The 15,906-nt window shown below is 25.8% G+C and overlaps 1 long non-coding RNA gene across 1 annotated transcript; it reads right to left on the bottom strand.

Annotated features, from left to right (window-relative positions):
- Nucleotides 1-6,551: 6,551 nt before the first annotated feature.
- LOC132928985 (uncharacterized) lies at nt 6,552-7,310 on the bottom strand. The gene is made up of 3 exons (XR_009662076.1): nt 7,254-7,310; nt 6,886-6,984; nt 6,552-6,673 (listed from the first exon to the last, which is right to left on the bottom strand). It is a non-coding gene; the product is annotated as an uncharacterized LOC132928985 (long non-coding RNA).
- Nucleotides 7,311-15,906: the final 8,596 nt, after the last annotated feature.

Genomic DNA, 15,906 nt, shown 5'->3' with positions numbered 1-15,906 from the left:
CTAACATATATTAATTTATGTACTTTTCTGACTCTCTATTTTAAAATTGTAATAAAAAATAACAAATAATAATAAGTAATAGAGATTCAATGAAAAATCTATTTCAAATTTACCATACTAATTACAGTCAATCGTCCTAAATATTAATTAGGTAAATGGATTCATATCATACACTTATAATAAAATATGGTACTAACATTTATTTTATTCTATAGTTAAAAATATAAAAAAATGTTACAAAAAATAATTTACCGTTAAATTTATCTATAATTTTCTTTAATTCTATAAAACAAAAACAAAAATAAGTTATTAAATATAAATAATCTATAATTTAAAAAAAAAATTCTTAGCCTTGAGTTATACTTAATTCTTTATTTTTACCATTCATTCTAAGATTCACTAGTTAAAGAATTAAATAAAAAAGCGTTAGGTATATAAAATTATTTATTTATTAATAATGGATTTTATCTTGATTAAATTATTCTGTTAACGATTATTTTTAGATTTAATTTTTTTGACAAAAAAATTTGTATATTATACATTTTACATTTTAAATCTTTAATAATTACTTAACGTGATAAAATGGTATGTTTATTATTTAAAAAAAAATATTAATATTTATATTTAATTATAAAAATAAAAGCGTCTCAATATTGTCCTAATCATTGTGTAATAGTAATAAAATGATTATTATAACAAATAAACATTATTTTTTTAATTTTACTTCCTCAAAGTCCGAGTATGAGGTAGTGGTGTAGATATAATAATATTCAGAACTGCTGTGAAAATATTTAGTTGAATATAAGATTATAAATTTCATTCAATGTACTAGTTAGGTATTTTTTGGGCTTAAAACTCTTACATGAGTTAAAGGTTAAACTTGTTTGCTAGTTGCTTATATATATATATATAGATATAGATTAGTAACTTTGATCTATAGATATTTACAGTAATCAGAATAATCCAACCTTTGATTATCAATAAGTTGAACCTTATAACAATCAGTAATCAACTAAAATTATAAACAATTTATATGCATTTTCTTACTTAGATCCATTGTTATTATATAATTTTTGTATGGATCATACTCTATTATAAATAAATACAAACGGTTTATTACATCATTACATAATACTGTTATTATTCTATTAGAATTTATTAAATTTTATTTTGTAAACTTATTTATGATATCTGTACCTTATAATAAATTTAGAAAAAGAATAATAATCCAGTGATTGGGTCAAACATATTTTTTTTCTAAATTAAGTCCTAAGTGATTAGTTCGTTAAAAATATCTAGTTGCTTAGTTCTTATTTTTCAATATTAGATTGTTTGTATTCAATCTCCTAAATTGATTTTTATTTGTATAAAAAATAAATTACCCAATATTTTGTATTGATTTAATTAAATCATTCTTAATATGATGTATCGTTCATTTTAACCATATCCTTAAGTCATGTTCTCTTTTATTTATCCAGAGGTATGAAAATGAATAAAGTATTATTTTTTTTTATTAAAAATATATTATTTTACAATCTCTGTTAAAAATAAATACGATAAGCAAATATTATAATAGATATATAAACTTAACTTTGAGCGTTTTATAAGTTAATCTATCCAGTAATAGGACCTAACCATTTTGAAATATCTTCTAAATGAGTAACCTTCCCCTCCAATACACTTAGAAATATATACACAAACATTTGAATCGAAATATATTGAAAAGCTTGACAATTCGAATTTTTTTTATACCCCTAGAAATATAAAATATATAATATAAAGTAATGTAAATTGGAGTTAGATATCTCGAATAATAAATAACTCGAAGGGATTTTTTATCTCTCTTCCACTTGAGTTATCTCGACTCATTAGATTTAAGTATGGATTATACTCTATTATAAATAAATACAAACAGTTTATTACATCATTACATAATACTGTTGTTATTCTATTAGAATTTATTACATTTTATTTTGTAAACACATTTATGATTTCTATACCTTATAATCAATTTAGAAAAAGAATAATAATCCAGTGATTGGGTCAAACATATTTTTTTTCTAAGTTAAGTTTTAAGTGATAAGTTCGTTAAAAATATCTAATTGAATAATTCTTGTTTTTCAATATTGGATAGTTTCTATTCAATTTTCTAAATGATTTCGATGTGTATACAAATTAAGTACGCAACATTTTGTATTTTTTAGTTAAAAGTTAAATCATCCTAAATAATAATATGGTTTATCGTTCATTTTAACCATATCCTTAAGTGATGTTCTCTTTTATTTATCCAGAGGTATGAGAATGAATGAAGTATTATTTTTTTTATTAAAAATATATTATTTTACAATCTCTGTTAAAAATAAATACGATAAGCAAATATTATAATAGATATATAAACTTAACTTTGCGCGATTTATAAGTTAATCTATCCAGTAATAGGACCTGACCATATCTTCTAAATGAGTAACCTTCCCCTCCAATACACTTAGAAATATATACACAAACATTTGAATCGAAATATATTGAAAAGCTTGACAATTCGAATTTTTTTTATACCCCTAGAAATATAAACTATATATAAAGTAATGTAAATTGGAGTTAGATATCTCGAATAATAAATAACTCGAAGGGATTTTTTATCTCTCTTCAACTTGAGTTATCTCGACTCAACTGTATAATATTAATGGATATGCGTCATTTGGTTATTAATACTTTATCGATTAATTACAAAATACATGTTGTTTATTTAACTAACTAAGTCAGTTCATTGTGTTGTAAATTTGTAAAAAATAATCACATACTAACCATCATATTTTACAGCTATTTGTGCTGTTAAAAATGTGATGTTTATAAAAACACAATTAATCAATATTTTAACAAATTACATTAACATTTGTTAATATACATTTATATATTTGAATTTTTATGATAAAATATTATGGTTAACATCATTAGTTTTTATCTTACAATAACTGATCATAATATTATTGGAACTAATATTTTATAAAATTGTATAGGTTTTAAATGGTTATTCTTTTCATTTGTAATTAGTTCATTTGATTCAAATTATTGAAGATCTATTTTAAAATTTAAAATAAATTTTAGTTTTTAACAAAATCATACATTTTTTCTATTGTAATTTAAAATCTAATATTCCCAGAAATAAAGAAACATGAAGTATAAAGTTAATAACTAGGTATTTATTCATGTTAATATAATCGTAATTAGTTATATTGTTATCTTTAGTTAAAAATATTTAATATGAAATAGATCATCTTACTTGTGCATTCTAAAAATATAAAAGTAATATTGTAAATAAATCAAATACTTGCTTACTTAGTTAAATAAAAAATGTATTTAATATTCATATGATTATATTTAGTCATAATAGTTTTACAGGATTTATCTTATTTTATTTTTATGTACAATAAAACACTTATTTTTTAGCCATGGTGTTATTTTTAAAAATAAATATGAACATATTTTAACTATGTTATTATGACTTGGAATTGAACGTTTTTATGTTACTGTTGATAATTTAATAATTGAATCATAGGCGGTTTTATGTTTAATTTTTTTTTTAATATTTGACCAAACATTTTCTAATAAATATATTTGATAGGTACTTATATAATCATAATATTTATCATAAATTAAGTAAGTTATTATGAGCTTACCATGAATATCTATTAATATATAAACGTAATTATTTGATAAGTGTTATAGTCTTATAACTTTTGATTTATGATTTTTAAACTTTTACAAATGTGATATACGTATAATACATTTTCATTAATAATAAAATATTCTTTTTTTATACATTTATAATTCGTTTATAGAAAAAGATGTCACCCTGAAGAAACTCACATTAGTAATAGACAATATTCTTCAAATATTTGGACAATAAATAGGAGTTTAAAGAGAAAAAGAAATACATGAATGATACAAAAAAATGCATGAATTATACATACTCGTGAATAACTGCTATTAATGCTTCCACTAAACATTATATATGGTTTGTGAATTACTGGATAATTTGATGATAAGTACTAGGTAGGCTGATAGTAATGATTTATCAAGTAATTTGATTTAATATAAAAAAATATACGTTTCTGTGTCTGTGAAACTGTATACCTGAAAGAACAGGTATTTGCGATTTCCATTTGATGAACTATAAATCGTATCATTCGTAAAAATGTTAGCATAGGAATTATGTATAAGTTTTTGCCTTATTGGATGAATGTGTCACTAAAACTTAAACCGATTTATTGAGAGTTTGAACAAACTGGAGAAATACAATTTGCCACTTGAGGTTATTCTTGTATGAGATATAGCATAGTTTATACATATCTATCACTTGGGTGTACTATTTTATTTAAAATATATTTGTATTAATCATACAATGTTTTGTAAATAATTATTATAATTTATAATTCATTTAACTATATGTACATGTTGTGTAATGTATTTTAGTACTATATAGAAATTAGTGTACTTACCAAAAGCACCTGCATATGTATAAATATCAGTATTTAATTATTATATGTATTCAATTAATTAAAATACTATGATTGAATAAAATCAGTCCTTCATTATGAATACATTTAATATAATATATAATATACATATAATCCTGATAAGTGTTTTGTACATTTGATATTTTTGGGAATGATGATTAATTAACAAATATTATATGAATGTCAGTTATTTTCTTAATTTTAGTTATTTTGGTACCTAATGTATTAAGACATATTAATTAATTTTAAAAGTTATATTTTCTACTAAAATTCTATAAAATAGCTCAAATATTTAAAAAATGTTTTTTGTTTAGAATGTATTTTCCAAAAATTTTAAAGTGGTAGTTATATTACTATATTTTACAAATTGCTTAAGTTTTAAATATTTTATTGAACAATTTTTGACTGTTTCTGATGTATTAGACGGAAGGATTATTTTAATGATTCCTTTGAATGTAGTTTAGTACATATTCAGATTATCGTCGTATCAGAAATTCTGTTCTAAAAAAGTAATACTATGATAAAAATAAATACAACTGTGGTCTTACCTTTAAGGAAATTAGCTAAAATATTTTAATGATATATAAAATATGTATTAAATAATATTACATAATATCATGTTTACATAATAATGGTTAATTTATGTATAGTTATTTATTTTATATAATGTATTTAAAAATGAAATATTAATGGTTTATTATAGGCTTTTATATTAAAAAAAAATTATCAAATGGAGAAATAGCAAATCTAATTAAAATTCTATAATTTCTTAAAATGTATATAGTTTGTATTTAATAGAAAATGTATTATAATTTAAAATAAATATAATGCATTAATACCTGCTTTAATGAAGGGATCTGATTCCTTGTCTCCTATATAAATTTTTGATTGGTGATTATAATGTTATTATTTAGTTTAAAAACTTATAAACAAGATGATTATATATGTTTATATATATATTTAATTCACAATTTTATGAATTTTGTATTGACCTACAATTATTAGTATTATTAGACTACTAAAGACTTAAGACAGCACAGATATTAACCCGTTATGGGAATAATTTTCTAAGCTAGTAGAAGTACTAAGGAGTACTAAGGAGTACCAAGGAGGTTTACTTGACATCAAGTTTCCTACACTTGTGATTGATGACTTATAATAATAATATAAAATATATAAATAAATAAAACGCGGGTCAGTCGATATTCCATAGAGATAATAAAGAATGCAAATCAGTTTTCAGATTGTTTTTCAATTTCCAACTTTAAAGAAATTAATGAATACACCATTATTTTGTATTGCAATTCAAAACTCACTTGGTCAATATATTATGATTGTTTAAAATGTATTGTTTTATAAAACTTATTATATAATTTGTATGTAAATTATTTAAACTTAAATCCAAGTTCGACTTATTAATGATTTTTCTTTTAGTTATGATAAATTATAAATGTAATTTAAAATACGATTCTTGACTTACTTGCTTCCTCTGAAAATATAATAATTTTATACTTATTAAAGTTAATTTTACATATTTTAAATTCAGATTGATGTAAAAGATTTATCGGTTTTACAAATTTATAACAATATGATTTTATATTAATTATCTAAAATATTATTTTCATTGTATATAGAACAAAATATTTTTAACCTAATATTTAAAAATGTACAATAGTTAAAGTGGTTTTTGACCAAAACCTTGAAAGTTTAAGAATATATTGTACATAAGATATTTTTTACAACGGCTTGAACTTTATCAAAAAGACATAACTAAAATGTATATGAGTGTTATAATTTTTAATTTAAATTTTTCTGAAAGTGCATAAATAAAAAAAAAAAAATAAGAATTTTAGTTTAACGTTGTTTAGGACAAGTATTAATCGCAGTAACTTAAAAAACTTAACCATTATGTGATTGTATTATATATTTTTTATGTAAGAATAATTGTTGTGGTATAGTTTTATATTTAGACTAATGGTGAACTAGTTAATTATGGTCTAAACATAGTCACACAATTCTATCAATTCTATAGGATGTTAGTAAATAATATTATATTTGGACATTTTAGACTCAAAAAATTGAATTTTTATATACGAATATACTATATAATAACTTACTAAGATAAGTACAGTAAGCTAATGGAGTCCTGGTTTTCGCTGTAAAAAAAAAATTCATTTTTTTATGTCGGGTTGCCTTTTATATTTGACAAATTATAAGAAAAAACGTGCAATATAAAAATATTAATATACCTATATAGTATATTGTATATATAGTGTATTGTATTATAAACTTTCAAGAAAAGTATAATAATTTTAATTTTATTAAATAATTATAAGAATAAGTACCAAAATCACAGTATAATGCTTACCAATACATTTTGAACCTGTTAGATCATCGTAGTATTTGCCTAGGTCATTTAAAAGTGTAATTTTATCACCAACGCCTTGATCGGAACTAGTAGATGTACCTTATAGGACAATATAGAAATATATTGAAAATGTATTAATTAGTATACATTCGATTACATGCGATTCATTATCGGCAATTTTAGCAATATGTTACTTATTAGTTATTAAAATATAAATATTATAAATTTTTACTCTTCCATATCGAGTTTATACTGTTTATAGGTTTTATAAAAATATGTTTGGGAGAAATTGAGTATGATCTAGTTCACGGATTCAAGAAGGGGGTTTTGAACTAAATAAATACTTGATGTAAAATTAATATAATTACCTGCAGCGAAATTATTAAATTTTTCTTCTGCATTTTTCATAAAATTATCACGATGTCCTGGAAATTCAATTTTTTTTATGACAACAACTAACACACCAACACGGCATTAATAGGTACGTGTTAAAATGTACAGATAATAGTTAATAAAAATCAGACATATTGCACATATAATATACATTATTTAATGTATCCATATATTTGAAATTTACTAATAAAGACCATGAGAAAATGTGATAAAAGTAAGTATGCAATTACCAATGGAGGCACTGACGCAAAATCACTGAGAAATTACTTTTTAAAGGTATAGATTTGTATAAATCATTATACAATATATTTCAACTGTCAAATTTTTTTCAGTTTTATTTAGAAAATGTACATTATAACATTTAATATTAAAACCAATTCGAAAAAATGGCATTTAAGATATTATATTTAATGTATAGCAGAGGTGGGCAACTGGCGGCCCGCAAACCTTTTTTATATGGCTCGCGGTACATTTTCAAATTAAATCATACAATTATATAGACTTCTATGTTTAATTAAAATGCATATTTTGAATGTCCTTTTTTTTGTTCTCTATACTCTGGCCCGTTTAATTTTAATTTTCTAAAAATTGGCCCTCTAATAACTTTCAGTTGCCCATCCCTGGTGTATAGAATACTTATCACACTACACATATTCCTTACCAAATGACATTGCGAAAACGTAATTTCTAAATCCAAACGTTTCTATACATAATAATTAATTATATTAAACATTTATTATTTGCTTATGTTGAACACTATTATTTCTATAATGATTACATTTAATACTAATTAGTAAACGGAGAAAATCATTATAAACTATTTTTTCCTAACTTATAGGGTCGCCTACAAATATAATTAAAAATATACTTACCATCAAACCCAATATGTGCAAAGTAACCTATTAGAAATTTTGCAATATTAAAATTATATTATATACAGACATAATATTAATTAATAAATTAACTAAAATGTGCCTAATGTATTATATTTTGATCGTATAATGATATTATATTATTATTATGTACATTTTTCAGTTACTGTGACGATATCATTTATTAACACAGTGTGCAGTGTATATTGATGTTCAACAATATTAAAATCGGTGCAATTTGTAATAGTCCCCATGCAATGCAGCTATTCTATTTTTTTATAAAAATAAAGTGTATTATTTAATAATAATATAAAGTTCCTTACTTTTGCATTCTAAAAAAAATATATATTTATTTATCAAATAAATATTATAACATTGTGTACAGATGAATGTCATTGTTTAAATATATTACTGAATCTCAAACATGAGTAAAATCAGGCTGCACATTTCGGCAATAGCAATTTGTATCTACCAGGCATGTAGCTAGAATATTTGTACTAGGGGGGGAGGGCGATAATTCTTGGCCCTTTTATCATTTTCCATAATTTTTCCCAATGAAATACTTGTAGGGGGTTTTTCCGTCACTCATCATTAGTCGGTATGCCATATAAAGAATCGTATTAATTTATAATTTACTTTTGGTTAATAGTTGATTAAAAAAAAAAAAAAAAATGTTTTCTCAACAAGTGCACCTATTAAAGTATTACAAAAAATAGATAGAGCCTGATTAAAATAAAAAAACAAAAAAAACCAACGATTATCGATATCTAAAAATAACAAACCAGTTAAACCAACCATTAGGTTAAATTTATAGTTGATTTTTTATGGCCCACGTCAGATTCAGAGTTAATTAAAATAAAAATGACTAAACTATAGTAGATTCAAAACATCTGAAGTATACGTTTCTGTCGTTTCTGACGCGTATACGTACCTCAGTTATATTTAGGTAACAACCAATAATTGATCTCAATAAAGTGTTTTGAAATATTTTTGTTGTTTTATCAAAAAATAAAAAATATCTAATAGGAGAGTGAAGTAAAATGAATAAATATAAAGTAAGGAGATATGTTTTAAATAATTTTTAGGATATGATTTGTAGTACGCTCCGAATATGTAACAAAACAATTAAAATTTGAAATAGCTGTAACTTTTAAACCATTTGGACAAATACAGCTTTGAAACCGTCACTTGCCCCACTTTTAAATAACAGTGGTATTAGTATTTTTAAACAGCCGATTTTGCACTTACTCTGTGCCAAGGTACAAATGCGACATTTATTTTTTTTACATTTTTAGTCGTAAAAAATTTTTAAGAACATTTTTCACAATTTCGACAGTGGATTTATATGTAACACTCTCATATCATTATATTGTAATAATTATCATATTTTTAAGTTAATTATTTCACAAGAAATTGAGAGTTGAAATCGAACTATTTAAAATTGCGTCACAATATCACCTTATGTCTATCAACACCCTATTATTTTTATTTTTCAGAAACGTTATCCACGAATATAAAAATTAATTATTATAATAATAAATAATAATTGAATTACCTAGTAGTAATCACAATAGATTTATTTTCATGTGCACAATCACATTTTTATAATTAGTAAAAATAATTTGAATTTGGGGGGGGGGGGCGGCCCTAGGCCAGAGTAAATCTAAGGTGGGCCCGGACCACCCAGACAACTCCTTGCTACGTGCCTGCTATAACCAAGTTTTCGGAAGCGTCACTTTATGATTCTAATTATTACATTACTTGCATTTTTCTAAGATTGATAATAATACGGTAAAACAATTTTTCTGTCAATAGAAACGAAAGGTAAAGATGGAAGTCTACGAATATCATTTTATATATAATCAGATAGAACTGGTCAATAATTGGTCACTGCCCGAGGATTCTCTTATTGTTATGGCAGAGTATTATATTATATTATCTAAATCAGGGGTCGCCAACTTCTCAAACAAGTGAGCTAAATTCGAAAAAAGGTCGTAGTTTAGAATATTCTACATTTTTCGATTTTTTATTATGTGATCAACTGATAGTAGTAAAATTAATTATGTATTATGACGATCGACCTATACTCCTAGAAAGATCGGCTGGTTGGCGACCCCAGATCTAAATCTATGCCTCCTATCTCTAATTTGTAATGTGATGCAGCACAACCCGCAATCACCGATGTGCATTTTGTATTATGTATACTATATATATATAACCATAGGCGTGCGTACGGGGGTTTCTGGTATGCCTGAGCACCCCCAACATGTAATTGGGGCTCTCAAAATGTAAGTCCTATAGCACATTTATTGGTCAGTATTTTAACTAATGTTACTAGAATACAAAGTTATTTCGGGATAAAAAAAATAATGCAACGTAAAGTATTTTAAATATGCACGATAAGACTTATTATGATTATACATGTATAAGTGTATAACAGTTAGATGCTATTGACTACAAAAGTAAAAATAATAAATAAATATAGCAATTCTCTTAAAAATAGATTATAGATCTAACTATATCTAATGAAATATTTTATAACTTAGTACTAGTGCCACTGATTAATATGTGATAATATAGTGTAAGAAATGTTTATTCGTGCATTAAAGGTTATTAAAATATGTACATGTTTTTTTATGAGAGCGCCCTAAAAAATTCTAGGCCTGTGTACGCCTATTTTCGAAGTTTGTATACATCAATGAACGGTGGCAGTGTATGTTATATAACGATATATAATGTTGTCGATTAAACAGGATAATTAAGGAGTTTATTGTAAAGTTATTTGAAAGAGAGTCCTTTATTTTTATTTGAGATAATCCCTGAAACCATACACTCGATTTAAATGAAGTATTTCGTCAATTCTTTGAAAAGAACATCCATCGGTCTGTCCTTTATTCACTGTGTTAAATATGTCGGACTTTCCACAAAGTATAAAGTATAATATGATTCAATGAGTAAACCCAGTGGTTTACGTTTATTTCTACGCATTTGATTAATTTGTTTTTAATTTCTTTAAATATCATTATGAAACAATTATGTTTCTTGTTTCAGGTAATTTATATACAATGCGTTTACACTTACTTTCAAATTCTAAAAAAAAAGAAAAAAAATAACAATTGAATTTTGTATATAATTATTTGATGTTTAACATATTAATATCCATAATTATCTGGCTCGATAAGATGCCTGATGGATTTGATAATAAATACTTGTAAATTTCTAATATTTTTATTGTAAATTTGTGAATTTGTTTAATGAAGACAATTTCTCTACAACTAATTAAATTACAACATATGGTTAAATCAATGTTGTAAAATTCACATTTATTATTTATTAATTATACTAAATTATAAACATTTAATTTATTATATTACGTCAACTATGTATATTTTATGTAAATGAATGCATTTAAATTTATTTATTTATATATTTATTTTAAACATTTAATATAATTTAATCCTATTATGACCTATTAATAAATTACATAATGTATGAATAATAAACATAATTATACAGTACTATAGTTTATTTGTATAAAACCGTTAAACTTACGATTGAAATCTAAAAAAAAAATAAAATATATGGTTGATTTATGATTATTTTGCTTAAAGACATTTATTTTTTATACAATATTGGTATTAATTTAGGTATAAAATGATCGTTCTTACCTAAGGCATTATTACAGCTTATAAAAAATATTACAATAATTGTTGTTATTAAAATTTTATAAGAAATCATTGTTAATATTCCGATTACTAAAACAAAACTAGTATTAAATTTGTACAATAGACTATAATTATTTTAATAATCGGTTAGACATAGAACTCTTGTTTGTTTATTAACAACTAATCAAACATTTAGTGTATGTACAACTATATAAATACTTAGAGGTGCAGGCAAGTTGAGTCAGTTAGTTTAAAAATAAAGATGATATACGTGGTTTAATGGTTGAATCGATTAATTTATTGACTTTTTAAAATTATTTCATTTTCATTATATCTAAAAGAAATATTACTAACGAAGATATTTCATTAGTATAGCTATATTATATTAGTATATACTTAATTACACTTTATAAAACCAAACCTTCTGCAGTATTTTTCTGCACTTGTTTATAGTCCAACAGAATATGAATAAATCTAAATAGAATAACATATGCTGTGAATTTATCATAACCATTTAAAAAAATCATTTTACAAGGTCATCCGAATATATTTATACTTTTATTATAGTTTTTATCGAATTTTAGACTAATACTTATGTAACAATTAATAGCGTACACCCAATCACAATCAAATGAGCTCATTTGATATTTTAATAATTTACAATTATAATAATAAATTTATATAAGTTTTGAAAATAAAATATCTATCAATTGTATCAAACTATTTAATTCTCAACATCACAGTTCAAAAGAATGTAATATAATTAAATATTTTATAAATATACAACTCTAAGCATTTAAATATTTTTATTGTGTACATCTGTTAGAATGTTATCGTTACAATATTTAGTTCATTTCACAGAATACGAAAAAAATAGACTATAACATTCTAACATTTTGTAGACGATTGTATAACATAATATGTCTACTTAGGTATAGTGTAACGTGGTTGGGAAAACAATAGTATTAGTTATCCGGGTAAAAATTAATATTCCTTAAAGATAATGTTTCCATGGCTGAGGAACTTCTTCGCTTCGAATTTCGACAATAATAGTTGAATTAATAGTCATGTATCATTATAATAACATATTATTATGTGATTAGAGTCAAAATTTGTAGAGACTGTAGATTGTAAATATTTAGTATTGATCAATGTTATAGTGTGTATTTAGCTTAGAATAATATTTAATGTATATTGTATAATTTATATGGAATATAACTATTGAACTATTGTCACAATAGCACAACACAATTAAAAATTATAAATTTTCATATTATCTATTTATTTTTTAATACTTCAACAATATCGCAAGATAACAATATTATAATTTATCCGCCAAATATTTTATTGTCTTGGTTAATTATCCGTTCATTTGTTAATTGTTTTTTTTTTTTTTTATTAAAATATATATTTACAATCTGCATCATTTATACAATAAGCAAATGTGATAATAGTAGCAAAGACTAACATATTAAATATGACATGACTTACATGAGGAGGGAGACTACCCATTGACAGAACCCTTCAGATTTGATTACTCAATTAATTCAGGAGATCTCTACACCATCGTCTTTTGAGACGGCGTGGAGGGTTGTCGGGTAGCGTGTGTGACGATAGGTGTGAGATGAGTGGATTTGGATGGTGTCGTAGTTGCGCATGAAATTTGGTATAGTAATTTTTGGCTAGTTGGTAAACTGTGTCAATTTTTAGGTCTTTATGTAGTGCTTTATTTGTTATATACCATGGAGCTGAGGCTATAAGTCGGAGAGAGATTGATTGGAAGGCTTGAGTTGATCGGATTTGGGAAGGTTTGGCGCAGCCCCAGATTTGCATACCGTAAGCCCAGATTGGCCTTAAAAGGGACTTATATAAAATGTATTTTGTGTGAATTGACATTTTTGACTTGAGTATAGGTCGAAGTAAGTGTAGACGATTATTTAGTGTTTGACGTTTAGATTTTAGGTGAGGGCCCCAGGTTAGGCTTTTGTCGAGTATGAGTCCTAGATATTTTACTTGAGAAATTTTGGGAATATCAACTACTCCCTGCAGTTTCAGTGGAGGGGAGTCGTTTCTACGGAGAGTGAATATTACATTGAATGATTTTTCGGGGTTAATTTTTATTCGCCACTGGGTTGCCCAGGTGTTAATTATGTCAAGGTGGGTTTGAAGGTAAGAGGAGGCAAGTATGAGGTCTGTGTTAGAGGCCAGTATAGCTGTATCGTCTGCGTACGTAGCTATAGTCGTATTTGCAATTTTGGGAATGTCCGATGTGTATATATTAAATAAGTCTGTGGCGAGATCACTTCCTTGAGGGACTCCGGCTTGTATAGAGAAGTAAGATGAAAACGAGTTCCCTTGTCTGACTGCAAATGACCTATTACAAAGATAGGAACGAATGAGTAAGTAGTAAGGTGCTGGAAGGAAAAGTTTTAGTTTGTAGAGGAGGCCGATATGCCAAACTCGATCAAACGCCTGAGCAAAGTCTAAAAAGACTCCAGGGCAGAATTCCTTTTTTTCAAATGAGGTTGCTATTTGATCCGTGAGTCTGTGAATTTGTTGGGTTGTTGAGTGATTTTTCCTGAACCCGAATTGCGAGTGAGGTATTATGTTTTGAGATTTAACTATAGGTCTTATTCTTTTTAGTATAATTTTTTCAAATATTTTTGTTAGTGTAGGGAGTAGACTTATGGGTCTATAGGAGGATGTTAAGTGTTTGGGTTTGGAAGGTTTATGTATAAGAATTATGATTGAAAATTTCCATGTTAAAGGAAAATAAGAGAGTCGAAGCATTGAATTGTAAATATATGTAAGGAGTATTATTGTTTTATTTGGTAGGTGTCTAAGTATTTTGTTGGAGATAAGGTCGTAACCTGGAGATTTCCCTATTTTTAATTTATTAATTATATCTTTTACTTCGTTTGGAGTTGTGTGCTTTGCTGGAAGAGACATAGGCAATGGGCTGTCGAGAAAGTTATTTATTTCATCTAGTCTCTCGATTTTGGGGTTTATGTTTGAGTGGGGAGTAAAGGTTTTTGAGAGATGGTTTCCGAAAAGTTCAGCTTTTTCATTGTCTGAAATGGCTAGTTGACCATTTGGGCCATTTAAAGGAGTAGATTGTTCTTTAATTTGGAGGATATTTTTAGTGGTTTTCCACAGAGAGCCATCTTTTGTGTTAAGCGATTCATATTTTTCTTGGAAAAATTTTGATGTGTGTTGTTGAATCTGTTTCTTAATTACGTTAGTTAGATTGTTTAGTATACGTTTATCGGATGGGAGATTGTAACGTTGCCATCGAGCTCGGGCTCTACGCTTTGTCTTAATTAGCTCTTGTATATGGAGAGGCAGAGAGTTTTTAAGAATTGAATTTCCCGCAGGTATGTTTTTTTCGAATGATGAGTTATATATAGCGGTCTGTATTGACGTTGTGAGATTTTGGACTGCCTCCTCTATTTGTTCGTTTGTTTTAAGCGAGATTTTTAAGTTAGTCGAATTATGCAGATTTTCGGAAAAGAGGTCCCAGTTGACTGGCCCTTTTGCTAGAGAAGGTCGCGGAGGGTTTAGAGATATTTTACCATTTATTTGCAGTAGGACTGGGCTGTGGTCGCACGTTGGGTAATCTAAGTTTTTTATAGTGGAGGTTATGTGTCTAGGAATATTGGATATAAATAGGTCTAGTATGTCCGGATGTCTATTTCGATGTGATGGTCAATATGTAGGTCCTGGCGGGGATATGAATTTATATCTTTGGTTTTGTATGAAATTTTGAAACATGCGACCCCGAGTGTTTTTGACACGACATCCCCATTGAGGGTGTTTTGCGTTAAAATCACCGCCAATTAGTGATGTGTTTCCAACCGAGGTTAGAAATTGTTCAACTTCCTGAACAGATATTGCAGGTCTAGGGGGACAGTGTACTGAGGAAATAGTTGTAGGAATATGATTTAGAGTTATTTGAAGTTTTGCGGCTTGAATGGTATTTGTCTGGAGGCTTGGTAAGGGTTGGCAATATATTTTTGTAGAGATTATAATGGCGGAACCACCATGGGCAGTTCCGTCAGGATGGTCAGCGCGGTATACATTGTAACCAGGAA

This window comes from Rhopalosiphum padi, chromosome 4 (genome assembly GCF_020882245.1).
Source record: "Rhopalosiphum padi isolate XX-2018 chromosome 4, ASM2088224v1, whole genome shotgun sequence".
NCBI lineage: Eukaryota > Metazoa > Arthropoda > Insecta > Hemiptera > Aphididae > Rhopalosiphum > Rhopalosiphum padi.
Note: the sequence above shows the minus strand (reverse complement) of the source record. Positions and strands in the feature narration are given on the sequence as shown.